The sequence below is a fragment of the Natator depressus genome, chromosome 1, assembly GCF_965152275.1.
Source record: "Natator depressus isolate rNatDep1 chromosome 1, rNatDep2.hap1, whole genome shotgun sequence".
In the NCBI taxonomy this organism is placed as follows: domain Eukaryota; kingdom Metazoa; phylum Chordata; order Testudines; family Cheloniidae; genus Natator; species Natator depressus.
In genome coordinates, this window is record NC_134234.1 from 102,635,818 (window position 1) to 102,656,230 (window position 20,413).

Sequence of the window (20,413 nt, forward strand, 5' to 3'; positions counted from 1 at the left end):
AGGGAGTAAGAGACAGAGGATCAGCCTCGTCTCTGGCATGCCCAATGAATTTGGTGGTCCAGGCTTCCCAAGTTGGTAGGGATTAGGTTTGAATGTTGAGTAGCTAAGCCGTGTTGCAAAGCTGAGCTGGTATCTTGAGAGATGATAGACAAAAGCGACTCTCCTGCATGGTGGTTTGCCCTCTTATAGGGTCCCGGTACTGCCCACTGCCGGAATCTAGGCCCAACCTACCATGTCCAAATCTTATTTCCTCACCCACATAAATCTTCGGGGACACTTACTCTATAGGTTAATGTATTATGACATATTCATACATACTAGTATTGATTATCTCATTCCCGAAACTGTTACTCTTGGCATAACTCATGACTTCCATGTTCTGCAGTGTGCCCTTTGGTTACCGGTCTGCTCCAGACCTAAGTTAAAAAAGATTCAGTTCTTTGTTCGGTTCTCCATTCAGTTCCCTAAAATTAAGGGGGGGGGTGACCAGTAGGCCATTTATCTATGCCAAAGGTTAAAAACACTCATGCTACCTTGCTGTAGCTAATCATACAGGATATAGGCCTGTAGGTTACTTGAATTACAACCAACTATTATGAATAACTATGAATAACTCTTATGAATACCATAAACTGGAATTCAACATTAACAAAAAAACCCCAAAATACTATGATTCACTAATAATAAGATATGATACAATAATATGAATCAAACCAAAAGAAAACACATTATGCAATATAGCAAGCTAGCAAGCTGGCCTTATGGGCTACACATCATTGAAGATGTAGACTATAAACAGTAAGGCTCACACCTTTGGTGGGATTCTGTGAAATGTCCAAGAACTGCTAAGAAGGCTTGAGGGAGATGGCACTAGATCTGTGGGAATGACTCTTTGGTTTGCCAGCAGTTCTGAAAAAGCAAAGAAATTAATTTTAGGTCAACTCAAAACAAATTTTGTTTAAATTCTGATGAATTTAAAAGTTGGGAAAATTGTTTTGGGTTGAACAAAATATTTCATTTCTATTCTGGGAATTTATAATTTCTTTTTAAATAAAAGCAAAGGAAACTTGGAAAGTCACAAGGGACCTTAGATGCCTAACATCAACATTTTAGGTGCTGTTGATAAAGTAATGGCAGTCCCTGCCTTGTGCGCTACAGCCCATGGATAGGGCACTTAGTCGGGATGTGAAAGACTCAGATTTGACCCCTTATTTGGACCAGGAACTCAAAACCTGGACTTTCCCTATCCCAGGTAAGTTCCCTAACCACTAGTCTGTAGGGTATTTTGGGATGAATTTTGCTCAGGCTTTCCTGTTGAAGCAGTCCCACTTTATATAAATAATTAAATACATATTAGAACAGGGGATTGGAACCTTGGCTTCCCACATTCCCTAACCACTGAGCTTCAGAGTCTCTCTCTCTCTGACTCAATGAATATTTAATTATTTATACAGCATCAACAGAGCGCAACCTTAGAATACCCTGGTGGTTAGGGAACTCATAGGGGGAACTGGGTTCAAGTCCCTTCTCCAGACCAGAGATTCAAACCTAGGTCTCCCATAGTCCAAGCGAGTGCTGGAGCCACTGGGAAAAACCTCCTCTTTGTGAATGGCACTTAAAGCCCCTTGTGACTCTAGCTCAAAAAATCAGTGTTTTGTTTTGACATTTTTTCCAACTAAAACAATTTGCAGAAACTGGCGTGAATTTTCAAAATATTTTGATCAGCCTGAATCTGTGGGTTTTGGTGAAAAAGTTTCAGCCCAAAAATGTTTGCCCAGCTCAAGATGGCATTAATTGCAGGACATAGGTAATTGGTCCACAGGATCCCCACAGCAGAGACAGGTTCAGATATGAGGCTGCACCTGGAGTACGTGCCCAGATACCCGATGCCCAGACATTGTCTAAACTCTGCCCTGGCCCATCAGGGGGTTCAGCATTTGGATCCCCTCACAGCTGTCTGAGTGTCCTACAAGAGCTCTCACATGGGGGTAGTTTTTATATATATATCTCCAGAAATATTTTGAGGGAGATGCTTTTTTTCACCCCAGTTTCATATCTAGTGATAGTGTCAGATGCGTCCAATTTAGAATGTGGTGCACAGTTACTGCATGTAAACAAATAATTTGCAGTGCTTGGTCAGCAAGGGGGATCAGGTTTCACAAATCTTTTGAACCTCAGTGCAATACAAATCACTTTCAGGGTGATCCTTCCATTGATCAGAGGACAGACAGTACACTTTTTCTCAGACAGCACAGTGGCAATTTTTTAATCTGATCCGACAAGGAGGATGTCTCCCTAGATGTGCCAGGAATGGAATTAAATGATGTGCCCTTGGGAACAACAATGCCTGTGTCCTTAGATATTTGAAAGACTGATGAACACTTCAGTAGCTAAGCTGAGCAGAAGAGCAGTATGTGGTCCTTCACAAAGATCAGTTTCACCACTAAGTTCTTGGAGCTTGAAGATTAAACTGTGTTCCAAAAGTTCCATTTCCTATGCCTACCCAAATCCAGATTATTTTTTTCCTGGAAGGAAAATCAGGGGTTACACTCCTATCTGAATTTACTTCATATGAAAACTTGGTTTTGAGCTGTTAATTGGGGAATGTTTCTGTTGGAATATGCTATATAGACCTATGTTGTACGAACAAAGTTTTCCAGTAAGCATTCTTATGCTTTAGGTTTGAAGTTACAAAGTTTTTGCAAGATCTAAAGGAATGTTTTATTCTTGCATTATTCCTTTTTCTTTAGGTGGTCATTCATCTTTGATAAATTCAGAATTATCTCTGTTTGTGATGTCTGTTTTGAGAGAAAATTTTTCATAACTCAGGCACTTAAATACCTCAGGCACTTAAATACCACAGTTGTTTGCATGGTATACATATCTGCATGGATGGATGTCTTGTTCCTGGTGAAGTTGCATCAGACATCACCTATCCAGAGCCACTTTCATAAAGGTCTTATGAAGCTGTATATACAAATAAATAATTTCACCATGGTGGCATTCTCTAGATTATGAATCTCTGGGAGAACAGTGTTTCAATGTCTCTTTTAGTAAGTGCTCCTCAGTTGACCTCCTGAGAAATGTTGCTGGTTTTCAGATCTTTATTGTGGGGATGTATAGAGGAGGAAAGTTATTTACCAGTAAATGTTATCTGAACATACTGCTTCTGCAGATATTCTGTCTTTTTATCACTGCTTCATAATTACCTTTACTAAGGTGAACCGGAACTGAAGTATGGTGAATGGTTGGGATTTTTAAACCTTGGTACAATGACATTGGAAACAAGAATCACAAACACTTGACAAATAAATATTTAGTGCTTCCAATGATTCCATGTTTACATGGCTTGACATGTGGCTCCAATACAAACATATCTTAATACATTCAGAGAACAATAATTATTATTTTCATTTTTCTACTTATGGTTGGGAATATAGTGTATAATTCTAGTAATTCAAAATACACCAGCAATACTTCAACTATATCTAGAAGACATCTGACTCATTTGGAGATGGGTCATGGATACCATGCCCCAACATTGAGTCCGTTTAAACCAGAATATTTATGGTAACCAATCATAAATATGCATGTTCCAATACATCAATGTTGCAATATGAAACTAACATGACTGTAGTAGAACAGACACATTGTATATTAGATTTGATACAGGTACATTAATATAACTGATGGAAAAAAGACAGCGGGAGATACAACACAAAATACAAGTCACATGTCATCACTGCAAAGGGCCAGTGCTGGCTGGAATAACACTTACCATCTGGGAGCCCATTATCCAGAGCACCAACATCAGAAGGGTTTAAGTGGTGGCAATGTAAGGGGTCAATACTAGCTGAATGGGAACTTTAGTGATGTCAGTCTATCAGATGTAGTTGGGGTAAAAAAGTGCTTTATAGGACTCATGTTACAAATTTCTACAGTTTATAGGTATGCAGTGGTGGTGTAGCTGTATTGGCCCCAGGGTATTAAAGAGGCAAGATGTGTGAGGTAATATCTTTTACTGGACCAACTTTTGTAGCTACACAGAGCTCTTCTTCAGGTCTATGGAAAGCTTGTTTTTCTCACTAACAGAAGTTGGTCCAATAAAAGATATTACCTCACCCACCTTGTCTCTCTCTATGGTTTATGGAGTTCACTAAAGTTCATGTATTTATTGATGGATAGATTTATGATACTCAAATTATTTACCTGAAAATCTTAAACTGCACACTGCATTTATTATAAATCAAAATTATGTTGATCCAAAGTACAAATCTATATTTATGGTATAGGATCCGTTTTTAAAGTAGAGCCATGGGGATTTAGCTGTGTGAATTCAATTAATGTCAATGGGAGTTACATGGTAATTCTTCCCATGCTTTGAAAATGTATCCTTGTGTATGCATTGTATTGAAGTAGTAGTTGTATGGTAAGCAAATTATGATTGCAAACAATTAAATTTGAGGTATACAGAAAGGAAATTTTGAAGCAATAGTTCTATTTGTTCCCACCACCTAAATAACAAGTCAACCCATATATGTTTCTTATAGTGTGCAAAACAAGTTCTGGACAGCTTCACTTAATCTCTTTACATGGCTCACAGTTATCAAATGCACTGTACATCCCTGTCATCATGTGTCAAGTATATTTTATTAACACCTTTCTCTCCAAAGGGTTAAAACAATCCAATAATTACAATCATAGTGCGTGTGATTTTTAGTTACTTCAAATTGTGCTTCACCTTTGGCATATTTAGTTTTCCAGCAAATATTTAAAAAACATACTCTGATTCCAGTGTCAATAAATTAGAGAGGAGCAGTGAGAGACTTTTTTCCTGATTACCAAGGTTATTATATATCAATATAATGACGACTCTCACAGATTAAAAACAAAACAAAACAGTTACTTGGCAAGCTAAATGTGAGTCAGTTCCTCCTTAAAGACCTCCTCAAGATCCAAATCTTCTGCACTGCCTACAAGAAATTAACCTGCTAATTAGAGATAGGTTGAAGAGTGGTTATTTACTTTGTGTGTGTGTGTAACATATAAAAATAACATAAGTACTACATACATAGTATGTATATAAATGTATCAATTGATTTTCTCTCCTGCACCTCTCATGGTTGTTGACTTAGGCTCTGATCTTGTAACTAGATCTTGTGAGATAAAAGGGTCCATCCCATGATTCTGATTGCAAGATTGGAGCCTTAGATTGTTAGCTGTTCAGAGTAGAAATATATATTTTTTAAAACAAGTAGTTCTTTCTTTCTTTCTTTCTTTCTTTCTCTTTCTTTCTTTCTTTCTTTCTTTCTTTCTTTCTTTCTTTCTTTCTTTCTTTCTTTCTTTCTGTTGGTGTAGAGCAACAACTACAATTTCACCGGAAGTTGATTTAGCCAAATGGCTACATCAGGAGTAGCAGAATTTACTGCAATAATGCCTCCTTCATATTTATAAATTGGGCAGTCGGTAGGGATATGTTCAATGGTCTGTCATAGGGAACCACACTTGCACATCAGGGAGTTCTTGATTTTTCCATTTGTGCATTATATATCCACATCTACCATGGTTGATTCAAATTCGGTTGAGAGTTTACCAAGATGACCATGGAAGGTCAAACCCAGTTACCTTCTGTTTGGTATCTGGCACAGGGTGCTTATTTTTAAAGTCTACTTTAGCCCAATCTGCTCTCCAAGCCTCCTTCTGATCATAGCCTGATTTCATGATGCTAAACTAATGTTCCCAGCAAGGCTTGTGGGACTTAAGACATTGCAGGGAGGGTGTTGTCAAAGTCTTGGTGAATAGGAAGTCATCTGTGTTCCTAGATTCGCTGAGCTTCGCAGAATGTTGCATCAGTTTGGCGTATTGGTGGGGGAGCAATGTTAGACATGGTGTTGGATCTCAGCACTGTATTCAGCTGGGTATCCACAAATTGTGTGTGGCTGCGTCCGCTCCATACCAGTGCACAATGAATAGACAAGTGCTATTGCAGATGTTCGCAGCTCTGAAGCTGGTGTACCCCACGTTGTACCTGCTCGTTTCTGGATTATGTTGGCTCTCATATGTATCTTTGCAGCTACCTTCTCAAGGTGATCATGGACGGAGAGGGTGCGGTCAAGTTTCACTCCAAGATACTGTTGGAGTGTAATAGTGTTGCACATTTTTACCACAGAAAGCTTCTTTCAGTGTGTTTTTGCGCTCCTATTATCAAGATGAAATGTGCTTACTATTGTTTTTCCAGGGTTTGGTTTGAGCCTCCATTTCCGGAAGTATTGTTCCATATTTTGGAGGTCCTCAAGTTAATCCTTTCTCAATGTCATGGGGGTTTGATTTGGATTGTCATGACAAGATTATCTGCATATCCAAATGAAAGCAAGTAGTGTTTTTAGTGACATCTAAAATACGTGGGAAGGAGCTGTCTGGGAGTGGGAGTAGAGGTGATGGGCTGGGGAGGAAATATCTGTTGTGTGAAAGTGACCTAAAAGGTAGGATGAGAAGCAATACTATGAAAAACGGAAATTAGGGTCCTACTGCTTTTTGTTCTGATAGAGAACCAAAACTGTAGAACCAGTTTGGGTCTAGATGCTGCAAATGTAAACAATCAGGGTTCAGATTTGCAGTTCAAATTTGTCCTGTTCCTAAAGCAAATGAAATAATTGTATGTTAAATCCCAGTTAGGCAAAGAGTAATATTGTGTTTTGCATCTGGAGGCTTTATCAGATGTGTTCCTTAATGACCTATATATTAATGCTATTTGTGAAAGAAGCTGAATAACTCCAACTGGTAAGGTGCTTGACATGTAAGACATGGTCACGTGGAGGCTTGTGAAAATGTATACTACCTAAAACACGACTGTAAAACTTAAATCTCTGTGTTCTCTCTCTCTCTCTCTCACACACACACTCTAATACATACACACTTATTTAATTACTGGAGCAAAAATCAGCTCCTTGGGGCTCTTATGCGTGTTTAACTATTGTGGAAAACACTTTCACTTAGAAAAAACTGTATAATGTGTGCATGCACCACAGTGGAAATTGAACTGAAGGTCAGAGATAAAATATAACTTGCTTGACCAATAGGTCTTGATCTGAATATTCCCCATGTTATCACAAGAATTGGGCAGAACTACCAGTTTGCATCCAAATTTAATACAGTGGCATGCTTTTGGATTGTCATATGGTACTCTGACATCCCTCTGCAAACCTAGCTCTTACCAGCAGTAGTGGTATTTTTGGAAGTAGATATACAATATACTACATGTTCTATGGAGATTTTCACCAATGGGACACTTTATGAAAACCAGTGTGTACTGTGCTACTTACCTGCTGCTGCTGTCCTCAGAAAACTGGTGACTGGACTATATAATGTATTTAGGACTATGCCAAGTCCTTAATGTGGCTCTGCAACTCTCAGTGCTGTCAGTGGCATGCATAGATTGAGGTTATGAAAGGGCTTGTAGGCAAGGGTGGCAAACGAACCATGCGTCTGGGGAGGCTAGCCCCCTGGCCCCACACTTTCTGCAGCACACACAGATGTAGCTAGGAGTGACTTGCATGCTGGAGGCTGTTTGTGGGGAGTCCATACTGGAGACTACAGCAGCAAAGCAGTGTGAAGGGCACCCCAGGTTAGAGGGCAGGAGTGACACAGCTACTCTTTAGTGTGGATTGTACCCTGGGTATATCATAGTGGGAAAGGGCAATGATGCTGTAGAGACAGCCAGCACTTTCCACACATGCAGGATGGCTCAGCCGAGCATGTTGGTCTCCACTTGCAGAAGCAGATAAAGCAATCGAGGCCTAATGAGCATTTGCAACAAATGAACAAACCTAAACAGCGCAGAAATTGTGGACTGAGCAGTTATTTAGGTTTCCATACATGGCCATTAATAGACAGCACAGGGCTGCAGGAGCACACTGAGTGATCCGTGTGGACCATGCCTTCTCCAGTAGGCGAGGGGTAATGCCTTAACAGTCACTCAGATTTATAAGGTGGTGGTGGGTTTTTTGCAAGTATATAACTAATTTTCATATAAAAATATCCTGGGGGGAAAAGAGCAAAATTATTTTATTCACTCAGTCATGAGACTGGTGACATAATTTTGGAAGGTTTTTATTTTATATGGAAGAGTTTTACACTGTTACAATGTACATAATCAATTGACGTCACCACAAGGAGATGTTGGTGAGGGAAAGACATAATTTGGGCACTGGGAGAAAAAACAGTATTATATTTAGTGCAAATTATCCAGCACTTACAGATTCATCTCCTTAGCTCAGAAGGAGAGCAGCAATGAAATCTGCTCCTTCTGGGCAAGATGAATATTAGTTGAGGAAACACACATGGAAAATCTGCTGTAAGAAGCCTCTAGGAAAATAACAGCATGTAGCTGCCATGGTAAAGGCCAGATCTAGATAGGTGCCAGCCATCCTTAGTTCTCACTGACTTCAGTGGCAAATGATAACCATTAACACGTCTCAGAAGTCTCCCAGGACTATATAGGATTGGGCACAAAGTTCTTATATATTTGTTTTGATTTTCTCCCTGTCATATAATGATACTGAAAAATGGAAACCTAGACTCCATCTTTGGATATATAGCTTCACTCTCATTTCCTATACTTCTCTCTCCCTTTCCAACAGCTTTACCTAAAGAAACCATTCACTTCTGCCATTAAGGTGAAATCCTGGCCCTCCCCACTATTGACAACAATGGGAGTTTGGCCATTGACTTCAATAGGGTCAGGATATCACTCCTAGTGTTAACATTCTGACTTGCCTGGCAGCTGCTACACATAACATTGGATTTTAATTACTCTTCCCTACTGTATCATTCACTGAAAAATAGACTAAGTTTTGTCTTAGTTCTGCTATAATATTGAGTTTTAGAGGATTTTACCTAGTTTTGTGGATACTAGAATCCACACTGTTGGATTTTTCTCAATGCTGTGACTTACAAAAGTTTAGTTTTTCAAGTTATTCTCTTATTCCTGTGTCTGGAATGCTTGGGATTGTTCCATGTTGTCTGCCCCCCCCCCCCAAAAAAAAAAAGAAAGAAAGAAAAAGAAAAGCCCTAACTTTATTTGAATGTCTGAGGGAGGACGAGGAGGAGTTGTGTGCAGTTCCTTTAATTTAATTTCCACATTCCTTATTCTGTCTCTTCTCTGTTCAGTGTATGTTTAGATCATGTGAGAGTAGGGTTTTTTCTTCAAAAAAATAATAAGCTAATCCATTTATGAAACCTTAATCATTTATAAGGAAAAACAGCCACAAACTTTCTGAATGCGGAAAAAGGTTTCTCAAGAGTATTGAGCACTTATAAGGTTTTTTTTCTGTTTACATTCAGAAAACGGAAGCTATTATTGTGTAGAGTGCTTCATCTGCTCAGTGTAGCATTAAATAAATATCTCTGCATGATATAGTTGCACCAGCAGGGATCTGGAAATGCCTGGGTGTGCAACTGTTCTAAGTAGTAAAATGTTAATGTTAAGATTCAGATTAAAAACAAGTAAAAACAAGGAAATAGAGTAAACCCTATTCCATCTTCCCCTCATTTCATTGTGCTCTAAACCATACAACACATATTCTATGTAGCACCACGGGCTATAGTGAGATTCCTAAAGTACCCACATGCAATGGGGTCAGATTAGACAGTGAAAGTCCCGATCCTGTGATTTAGTGTGTGGAACGCCCACTAAAACCATTATTATTTTGCACCTGGCATAATTTATGGAACTGGATTAGTTCTGCATTATTTTGTTTCTTCCACAGAGCTATCGCCACACACTTCTCCGCTGTCACAGCAGCTCTCATTTTAGTATTGCTGCACTTCAGGGCTGGGGAAAGCTCTACACACAGTTCCTGGAAAGTGGCCTTACACATCGAAAGTTCTGCAGATACTGCTTGTCATCCCATAGCTGCATAACGATGCTCATTTCCCAGGCCCAGAAATGGCACTCAGCTGTGTAAAAGTGGTACGTGACTGTCACCAGAAACTGAATTGCTCCACTCTGCCTTCCAGCAGGGCTCCTTGTGTGGCTCCTTTATCAGCTTTACAAATACTGCAGGATAAAGGCATGAGATGTTTGAAATGCTCAAGACAACAGTTTACAGCAGAGTGGAGTCCATGCTTATGGTGCTATGGTGTCCGTGCAGGTAACCTAGGCTTACAAAAAAAGGCATGAAAAAGGCTTGATTTCTTTTCTGTTGATTTCAGGTAGGGATGGAGGTAAATGGATCTTGGGAAGTTAATGCCATGTTCCCATAACCACCCACGCCAATATTTTGGTCCCATAAGGCATTGCAAGCTCAACCCAAAATTTCACTTGGCTATGTGCACTGTGGGATAGCTACCCACAGTGCAGTGCTCCATGTGTCAGTGCAAGCCCTGCTAGTGAGGATTCACTCCACCGACGCAATGAGTGTAGTGTGGAAACACAAAATCGACTTGCTTAAATCAGAGGCTCGGTGTCAACTTAACTTTGTAGTGTAGACATGGCCTTAGTCTCCCAAGTATGCAGTGGAGGGATAACTAATGTTTTTTTGCACAGCACAAACACCGTGACCTAAAATCCTGTGTGGGCATTAGTGTAGCAGCCACATACTCTACTTCCTTCTATAGGCAGGAGTAGCTGCTACATCCCTTTAACATTGAACACTAATTTTTCCTGGCGATCTAGGGAGTGGATTCTATCATGCTGTAACTCTGCCCTACTGCACTAGAGGACACTGAGACACCTGTCCTCTTCCACTTCCAGAACGCCTGGGCAGGAACCCAATCACTGTCTCCCTGAGGGATGGAGCATGACGTCTCTGCTTCCTTGGGAGGAGGCACATGGGGATTGTGGCAGCCAAAGGAGTGGCAGACTAGCGAGCAGGCTAGCTGGACCTTCCCCACTGTGATGCTAAGCAACTTGTATCCACACCATATGCACTATTGTAACGATCTTCATACAAAAATGCCTTGTGTGGTATCATTTGAAAACTAGTAACTTGCTGGCCAATAATATCATGGTTAAATGTATTCATCACATTATATGTGAAGTTCTGAATTCCCCCGTTACTTGTTACTTGTTCAAACTAGACAGTCCTGCTTAGGCAGAAGTTGTTAAGCAGGTCTATCCTAAACAAAGGACTGTGTGTTACCTCAGCTTACATATAGGTAGTAAACAGAATCAGGGGAAGCAGATTGTAGGAAACCAAATAGTTTGCATTTTAGCAAACATGAGCAGGGGGAAATAAAAAGTGCATGGAGCATCCTTTACCACCAGACTCTTTCCTCACTGCTTGAATAAATTTTACTTTGAGGAATAAACTTCAGAATAATCCATTTCAAAGGTTATAACAGAAAGCTTTGAGTTTTCTGCTGCTATCTTTCACCTAAGAATAAAAAAGAACCAGCACCTTTGGGCCTTAGGAAGAGATCCTGACTGAGGAAGGGGGTTGGCAACATTTTGCTGGAAGCCTGAGAAAGGCCATCTTGAACAAAGCTGTGAATCGAACCTTGCTAGATTAAGTTTTAGACTTTTAGATTCATTTTCCCTTTTATTTGCTTGCTACCATTTCTAACTCTATCTCTTATACTTCAACTCACTTAAAATCCTACCTTTAATAAACTTCTTTTATCATTATCTAAACCAACAGTGCTGTGTCTGTACTAAAGTGAATGTCAGCTCTGGTTAATGTGGCAAGCTGGTGGGTTTTGTCTCCTTAAAGGAGCAAAAGGATCTTTATATTCCTCTGAATGTTGCAGGAGAGCGCTGGACATATCAGACTACAAAGGTCTGAGGAAGTTCAGGACTGGGGTATGTTGGTGTCACCTGCCAACATTAGCCATGTCTGGTAAAGACAAAAGTGTGTCTGTGATAACTGCGGGCAGGCTTTCCAAGTGGTTGAATCAGAGCTGTACAGCATACAGAACATGAAGTGCATGCTGGCTGTGTGTATGCCCCAGGCAGGGAACCGCAAGTAGCAGAAGAATGTTGGGGCACTCAGGGTTATAATACAAACAGTGATACAGCTTCTCGCTGGCTGAATTGTGCCCCAGAACATGACACCTACCCTTTTGGAACAAGTGGTCAGATATCCTCCAAGTAGCTCCCTGAGGAATGAACCATACGGCTCTTGCTCCTCCTATTAGGCATGTGTTGGGTCATTGACAGACAGAAATGGTGGGATAGAAGCAGCTTCCTTCTTCAGCGACTCTGGATGTGTTCAGTCTTCTGGTACCAGAAGAACTGTGAACTGAATTATGAAACCATGAGGGACAGAGAAGGGGAGTGATGTGCTAAGTGTCGAATCTACCACGAGAGGGAGAAGTAGGGTATAAAAAGAAAATAGCCAAACATTACAATAAAGCAAAAAGTAGTAATATGTTAGGGGAAAATTAAAGTCATTGTGGAAGGGAGTTTATAATCAATAGTTTAGCAATAATTAAACTAGATTTAAAATAAAAAATATGTGGAAATTGAAGAAAATAAACTAAGTGTAATGTTTAGATAAAGAGAAGAGAAAAAATACCCATTCTACATGAGGTTTTTCAGAGTCTGATACTTAGATTAGAAGCTCTTTGGAGGTATTTCAACACCAGCTGGGTGCTATCATATTATAAATAAATACTGATTTTTTTATTTGGACTGGGGTGGGCACGACTAAGGATTTTATCCACAGTGTGGATTTGGCTGTGGCTTCATTCAATAAAATAAAACATTAACATGATTCAATTCACAACATTGAGCTCCACAAAGTTAAACAGATACAATCTAAAATCTGTTTCAGGAAAAAAGCTGTAGAATAACTGCACATGCATACAAATGTTAATAAATCATTTTAATTAAAAAATGGACATAAAGAACCAGTCCAAATTCAGGACACAAAGCCAACAAAAAGCTAGTCTTTGTAAGAGTTAGACATCTAATATAGAGAGGAAAATTATATAAAAGATTAGACAGGATTATTACTCCTCTCTGAAGGGATTGGGGAAATAGATGACAAAAGTGAAAGTGGCTGTTCAGTTGTGTCAAAGCTTAAACCCAAAGGAAATTTTACCAAAAAATGGGCTTAATATTGTGGAAACATTGACTGCATGATAACCATTGCTATGTTAGTGGGCAACTCTATAACTAATGTCCTAAAATGGTGTATATTATCTTGTAATGAATAATTGTGAAGCCTTAGAGAGGCCCCACACCAGCAGAGAAGGGTGTAAGGAGAGCCTATAGACAAGTTACCCTCTCCTTGATCTGCCAGCAGCTAATACCAAGCCTTGAGAGGAAGTAAAACAAAAGAGCCTGGCTCAGTTCAGGGCTCAGTTCAGTTCAGTGTCCAGCAAAAGCTTCTCTTACTCAGTTCACTCCTAACTTCACCACCTGAAGCTCTTTCCCTGTGCTTCACACAGGATCCAGACCCAAGAGCAAGTTAGCTTAAAAGGGTCATGTGTGTGACTAGGTTCCTAAGTCCCTAAATGACAGCATTACATTTACTCATGTGCCTAAGTGTTTTCAGGATCAGGCTGGATATTGTCAGTATAAAAGCATAAATACTGAAAGGCAACTGATATATTTCTTTCTCTAATGAGTCATATCCATTGACTTAGTAAATTTTACATGTTATATCGATGTCTTTCATTTTTATTCTATTTCTATTTTTTACAGATTATCATACTAACATTGTACTCCATGTCTTTGCCAGCGGGTCCCCAGCTGACCTGCAATAAGGTACATGGTACTCAGACCTTTGCTTATCTCTTGAGTGCTGCCTGATTTGTGAACATCATTCCAAGAAGAGTTATCCTGGGTTGCTGAGAATTATATTGCTAGAAGCATTGATTCACCATGCTAATTCACTCAGTGATGATTTTGATGGTGATGCACCTGGGAGCAGTGCTGCAATAAGTTTAATGTATTTAGCATACCTGCCGTTACACAAAGCAATAAAGCACCAACAAGCCTTTAGAAGTTATCAGCAGTGACTAATATCTATGGCCATTGTGCAGAAAATAGGAATGATATTTTCTATAATGATGAGAGTACGATTATTTCCTTGATTTTTAAGATTGACTCATAGAACTGTGCATCTCAAAATACAGAAAAAAAAATTAGACATTGTAAGTCCGATCCCCAGGTGGTGTAAATTAGTGAACCTCTATTGACTTCAATGGAGTTGCACTAATTTAATTTAATTTAAACTAGCCAAGGATCCAGTCCATACATATGAATGTTGTTTTGTTCACGTTCTCTGAGACCTCTGCATGTGTGCAAATACATCTGCTAGTCTGAGCATAGGACTGTGCTTCTCCTTTAGTACCTGTGTCTTCCACATACTAGCTATATGTGGTGTGAAGAGTTTTTCCTTCTGTTTTTTTCTTTTTTTTAACTTTCTGTCATTCATGAGGAGCCAACCCTTATTCTTTTATCATGGAACAGCAAACAAGCAGCACTACAGTTTTCAGACTGTGCAAGATAGATCAATCCAGCCTCCAGGTATTCTCCAGGATATAGTAAATAATCATAGTTTTACAATAAAGCCTCAACAGAACGGCTTATTTTGATTCATGTATTTCTAATACATTTTAGTTGGAAGTAAAGTAACATCCAACCAATATTTTTGCAGTATCTGCCTTCTCTTCAGTCAAACTTCACTTCCTTTTGCACCTCGTCATAAGAAATGTACATAGAGAAAAATCATACTCCACCTGGGTGACCCAAATGGAAACTACCTTAAAAGACTTACAATAAATTAATCATTTTTTTTCATGGAAGTGAGATGTTGATTTTTAATTTTCCCCAAAATTTTAAATAAATTATCATGGTTTGGAGGAAGAAAAATCAAACACTTAAGTAAGATGCTTGCTCTATTGTGATGACCTGTTGAAATCTGAAACTGAACAGATTCTTCTCCTATACTAAAATAATGAGCTGAGCTAAGACATGTTTTTCCAATCTTTGAAAAGTATGTTTTCCAGGTACCATTCTAAATATAAAATAGAATTAATTTTAGTATCATCATATGCCAATTACACACATTCAAGGCTATAGATTTGATCCTTTCATTAGACATTTTATTATTATAGGTATCTAGTAGCAAAACATTTACTGTATCAACAAGTTGGGGAGCTACCCTAGTGATGTGGTCGCTGGTATCATCTGATGCTATTCAAGGTGATAGAAATTAGTTGACAGCTCTTGAAAATGAAAAGTCTGAATGCACAGATACAGTAGAACCTCAGAGTTATGTACCCTTTGGAGGCTAAGAAGAGACTATTGGCTTTTCCCAGGGATTTTCTCAGAGTGGATTGTTTCATTTTCAAAACCCCTGAGCTGGGGAGATGGGACAAGGTACACCTTAGCCCCAGAGTTAAAAGTAATGATGATGTCAATATGTAGGACTTACATAGGGCTTTACATCCTTAGATTGTAAAGCAGCTTTAAAGTGTCCCTATCTCCATTGCACAAGGCCACACCTAAGAATGCCAAATTCAGGACAAACTGCGGAGAAATAGGGCAGATACACCTCAAGACTGGTGGCTAATCCCCCATAGGATATACCAAACCAACAACAAAAGTAAACTTCTGTTTCACCACACTGGCTTACAAGAATTCATAAAAGCAGTTTCCTTAGGCATTCCAGTCCTTGTATTACCACTGAAAACACTAGACTTAGAGATGAGTGGTTCTTTAAAACCAGTCTCTTCAAATAAAAGGTTCTTCTGATTCCAAAGGACCAGCCAAACACCCGGGTCAATATATAACTTAGATCTTACCCCAAAATTGTGTTGATGCCAATCCTTTAGTACCTAAAATCTAAAGGTTTATTCATAAAAAGAAAGAAAGAAAGGTGACAGTTAAAATTGGGTAAAGGAATTAAATACATAGAGTAATTGCAAAGTTCTTGGTTCAGGCTTGTAGTAGTGATGGAATAAACTGCCACCTTAAGTCAAGTCTTTGGCTGCTTCCAAATCATTGGAATGTCCTCAAATTCTTGGTTAGAATGCTTCCATTAATATAAGTTCATAGTCCAGAGGCTGGAGCACAAAAGAAGCAAAATGGAGGAGTTTCCAGGCCCTTTTATATCTTCTGCCATGTGGAGGGAAACCCATTGTTTCGAACAAAGCCCTCAGCACAGCTAGTGGAAAATTACAGATGACAAGATGGGAGTTTGGAGTCACATGAGCAAGTCACATGTCCATTCATGAAGGTCTGGAAACAGTGGAAGCTGTTAGCTATACCTCAAACAGAACAATTGCAGGACAGTCCATTCAGTGATGAAGGGCATCTCCCATGGTCCATTGTAGGTTAAGTGTCCTTTTGATGGGCCACTCAGTTTGAATATTCCCTCCAAGATGTGCTGGCTAACTCCCTTGTGGGCGCTACCCCAGGAGCAGACAGTTGAAATCCAGGTATAGAGCCAATATTCATAACTCAAAATACAAAAATGATACAAGCATACAGATAGCACAGTCATAACCAGCAAATCATAACCTTTTCATAGACATCTTACATGCCATATTTTATACAAGATTTGTTTCAAATATGTAACAGTGGTTGAAACAGTGATCTAGATGATCATATTTTAATCAGATAACGTCACAAGTGTTCCTATCTCCATTGCATACAAGGAGAGATTAAGGTACATTACTATGAAGTGATTTGTTGAAGGTCACTCAGCAAGTCAGTGCCAGTGTTGCTTCTAGGGGAACATTATACCAATGGTGCGCTCTCAGGTATTCAAGAGTGTTTTACTGATAGCATTTGAAGTATGAATAATAACAGTCCAAGTGCAAAATTATAAAAAGTTTATTGGAGCAATATTATCCTACAAAAGCATAGTACATGATAGAGTGAGTACCTCCACATCCCTGGAGTGCAAGGAAGAGATCAGCCTGCTGTCTTGCATGTATGAGTTGTTGAGGGAGGAAGGAAGAGAAATTCCTGGTGGGTGGGGGCGATGCAATTCTGATGCAGGGATTTAGGATTCTGCCTATTTTGTGCCCCTATTTAAGAGTCCCAGATGGCCAGGTTGTAGGAACTCCCCTTCCTCCCCCCTCTGCCCACCCCTGCACCAGATATGAAAAACTTAGGCAAGACAAGATAATGAGTATGACCAGGTGCACACACTTCCAAGGGTGAGGGCAGACTGAAGGGCTAGTGAGCCTGGTTGCAGCTGAACAGAATGTTGAAGGAGACTTGGTTGGTTTCTGAGTTTAGGAAAGGAGTATAAATCTGAATTTGGAGAGCAGACTAATTCTTAGCAGTAGGATAGCTGCGAGCTGTTTTCCTGGTAAAATCACTTAGTCACTGAGTGTGGTTGCTAAGAGGGGGAGGGTTTCTGGTCATTGGAAGGCAGGTTAAATCAGAATCCTTGCCTGGAGTACATGAATGCCATTAATCAACATTTATTATCAGGTGTAGTAAACTTTCTTTTCCTAGTTTAAAGACGATTGCAAATCTTTCAGTAAAGACACATATTGCTGTGTGGAAAATGCTGAGTTTTTATAACTGCACCATTAAAAATATTGTCTTGCCTCACTTCTTCTCAGATAGAAGAAATAGTTCAGCAATGGAATAAATCAGGATCTTAGACTGGGGTGGGAGAATGAACAGGCCTACAGTCAGCAGAGGGGTACCATGGCATAGGCACACTAGAAGCAGAGAAGAGGATGGCAAAATTTCAAGAGTGAATCATCCCCATTTTCCAGGGGAATTGTGGGAGAATTAGAAAAATAGGGGCTAGAGGTATTTTTAGGGCCAGAGAGGAAACAGTAAATAGATGAAATACTATCAGTTATTCTTTGTCAGTTTCTCAGTCTTTAATCTTTTAAATGTTAAAATGGAAAAGTTTGTAGGTGAAATTGCAAGCAAATCACAAAAAGCTGTAAAAGGAGAGCAGGAGTTGGACTGATCCTTGTCTTCCTGTCTGTGCCACTTTTCAGTTACAAGAAAAAAGAGAGAAACACCACAGAACAGATACAAACGGCTTTGCAGAGTATCAAAGGAATTAACCAAATAAAACTGTTGGATCCACCCAGAAAAGCAAAGCCATAAATTCAGGAGGAGCTGCCAGGAAGTTTAGTCAAACTGCTCGAATCTCCAAAAATATTTCCTACCAAACCAGGAGGTCTGTTGCCCATTCTCTTATTTCAGCAACTGAGGTTAGCAAGATTATAGCTGCTGAGCATCCCAAGGAGAGGGAGCTATTTCTGTTGAGGGCCTGTTTCTTTGAAGGCTTGTTTCTCTGAAGTACATCTTTATATACACCAAATTTAATCTGTGATATTTTCTAATGCAAAGCTCAAGGCCCCTTTATTTGAATTTCTTTGTTATTTTTGTATTTGCTGAGTATGTGAGTATATTTATACTTTGTCTAGAAGGAATGTTTGGAGGTTTTCCCCATTGCTCCTCTTTTTGCTTTATTTGGAAAATGTTGCTTTTTTATTTGCAACTAGTGAGCTGTTTGCAAATAAAGATACACCTGTATACTTCAGCAGCTTTGTACTTCCTCAGCAACACAAAGTAGCTTTAAACTAATCTTCACAGGTTTACAGCTATTTTTGTGTTGCCAAAACCATCATAGCATACTACTGGTGAATTTGCCCCAGTGCTTTCAATTGATCGTTTTAAGATCTTCTGGACATTGGGCATAGATAAGTTTATAATTTAATAACCTCTTTCTTTCACTTTTACTTTTAGTTTGTATCTCTAGGATAGCTGATGTACTATCTGAATCCTGAAGAGCATCTGAAATCCTCAAGAAGTTAGTTTGGATATTATGATTTACTTGAAGCCTTGAGACAGGAACAGAAACTGAAGGTCTAATTCTGCAGTGATTATGAAGACAACCTGGAAAAAGGAGGAAGTTGATGGATGGACATTAGACTTTACTATCATTTCTGGTTTATATAATTAATGAAGGCAATGTTTCTGATAACACACAAAAACAAAATTTCAGCCCCCAATAATGTAAGGAGTTTTCAGAAACATAGTAAAGGAAGAAACCCTTTCCTTCCTTTTCATTGAGTTGTACCTGTTTTTCTCTGAGGCTTTTGACAGATCTCTAAAGTTTAGGGTGTGGCTGTTTTCTGGCAAGTATGATATGCTTCTTCTTAAAAGCAGTTGTCTTCCGTTATCCATTTCCTGCTTCGGTTACTGTTTCTCCTACATTGTGTATGATCTCTCATGGAAGGAAGGGATTTTTTTCACATTGAGGTAATGGAAGTGTTCTTATGGCCAGAGTGTTTGTTAGTAGTGAGGGTGGGGTTGGAAGTTCTCTACCTCAATGACAGCCTCCCAAGGCATTTTGGCAGACTTTCCTTGTTAACCCTGCAGAACATGGTACTGCCACTATGGGAGCTGACACCCTTTGTACAAAGAAAAGGAGGACTTGTGGCACCTTAGAGGCTAACAAATTTATTTGAGCATAAGCTTTTGCAGCTCACAAAAGCATATGCTCAAATAAATTTGTTAGTCTCTAAGGTGCCACAAGTACTCCTTTTCTATTTGCGGATACAGACTAACACGGCTGCTACTCTGAACCCTTTGTACAGGTGCAGCATTTCTCCCTTGCGCTGCTTTTCTGTCTGCTATGTAAAATGGCAAGGCCAGGCCTCCTCTTTAGGGGTCTGGTGGTGCTACCCACCGCTGGTCCTTATGCACAAGAAATGGAAGCCAAGATTGTGGTTGCAACTGTGCAAGGTGTGTGGGGGAGGGGGTGGAGTTATTGGGTCCTTTATACAGCCATGCAGGGCTATTGACAATGTAGCCCAGGATTTTTTGGCTATAACTTCAGCTGGAATGCATCAATGGCGTTATGCTGATGTACATTAGTTCTGGATCTTGCCCATTGTGCCTCTTGTGAGGAGTCTCATCATTCTGACTGTGTTTTCCCCCTTCATTTGTCCATTCTAAGGGAATGTCTACACTACGAAATTAGGTCGAATTTATAGAAGTCGGTTTTTAGACATCTTTTTTATATAGTGGATTATGTGTGTCCCCACACAAAATGCTCTATGTGCATGAAGTGCATTCACTTGGCTGAGTGCTTCCACAATACCGAGGCTAGCGTTGACTTCCGGAGTGTTGCACTGTGGGTAGCTATCCCACAGTTCCCGCAGTCTCCGCCACCCATTGGAATTCTAGGTTGAGATCCCAATGCCTGATGGCGCAAAAAACATTGTTGCGGGTGGTTTTGGGTACAAGTCGTCAGGCCCTCCCTCGCACCCTCCATGAAAGTGATGGCAGACAATGATTTGTGCCTTTTTTCCTGGGTTACCTGTGCAGATGCCATACCACGGCAAGCATGGAGCCCGCTCAGCTCACTGTCACCGTACGTCTCCTGGGTGCTGGCAGATGTGCTACTGCATTGCTACACAGCAGCATCAACCCTTTGCCTTGTGGCAGCAGACGGTGCAATAGGCCTGATAA

General features: G+C 39.8%; 1 long non-coding RNA gene across 1 annotated transcript in view; it reads right to left on the bottom strand.

The window, feature by feature from the left end:
* Window positions 1-346: 346 nt before the first annotated feature.
* Window positions 347-20,413, bottom strand: part of LOC141982537 (uncharacterized) — a 60,669-nt gene continuing 40,602 nt past the window's right edge. The window contains exons 3-4 of the long non-coding RNA XR_012638112.1: window positions 812-909; window positions 347-416 (exon numbers count right to left, since the gene is read on the bottom strand). This is a non-coding gene — a long non-coding RNA (uncharacterized LOC141982537). The remainder of the gene's footprint in view (window positions 417-811; window positions 910-20,413) is intronic.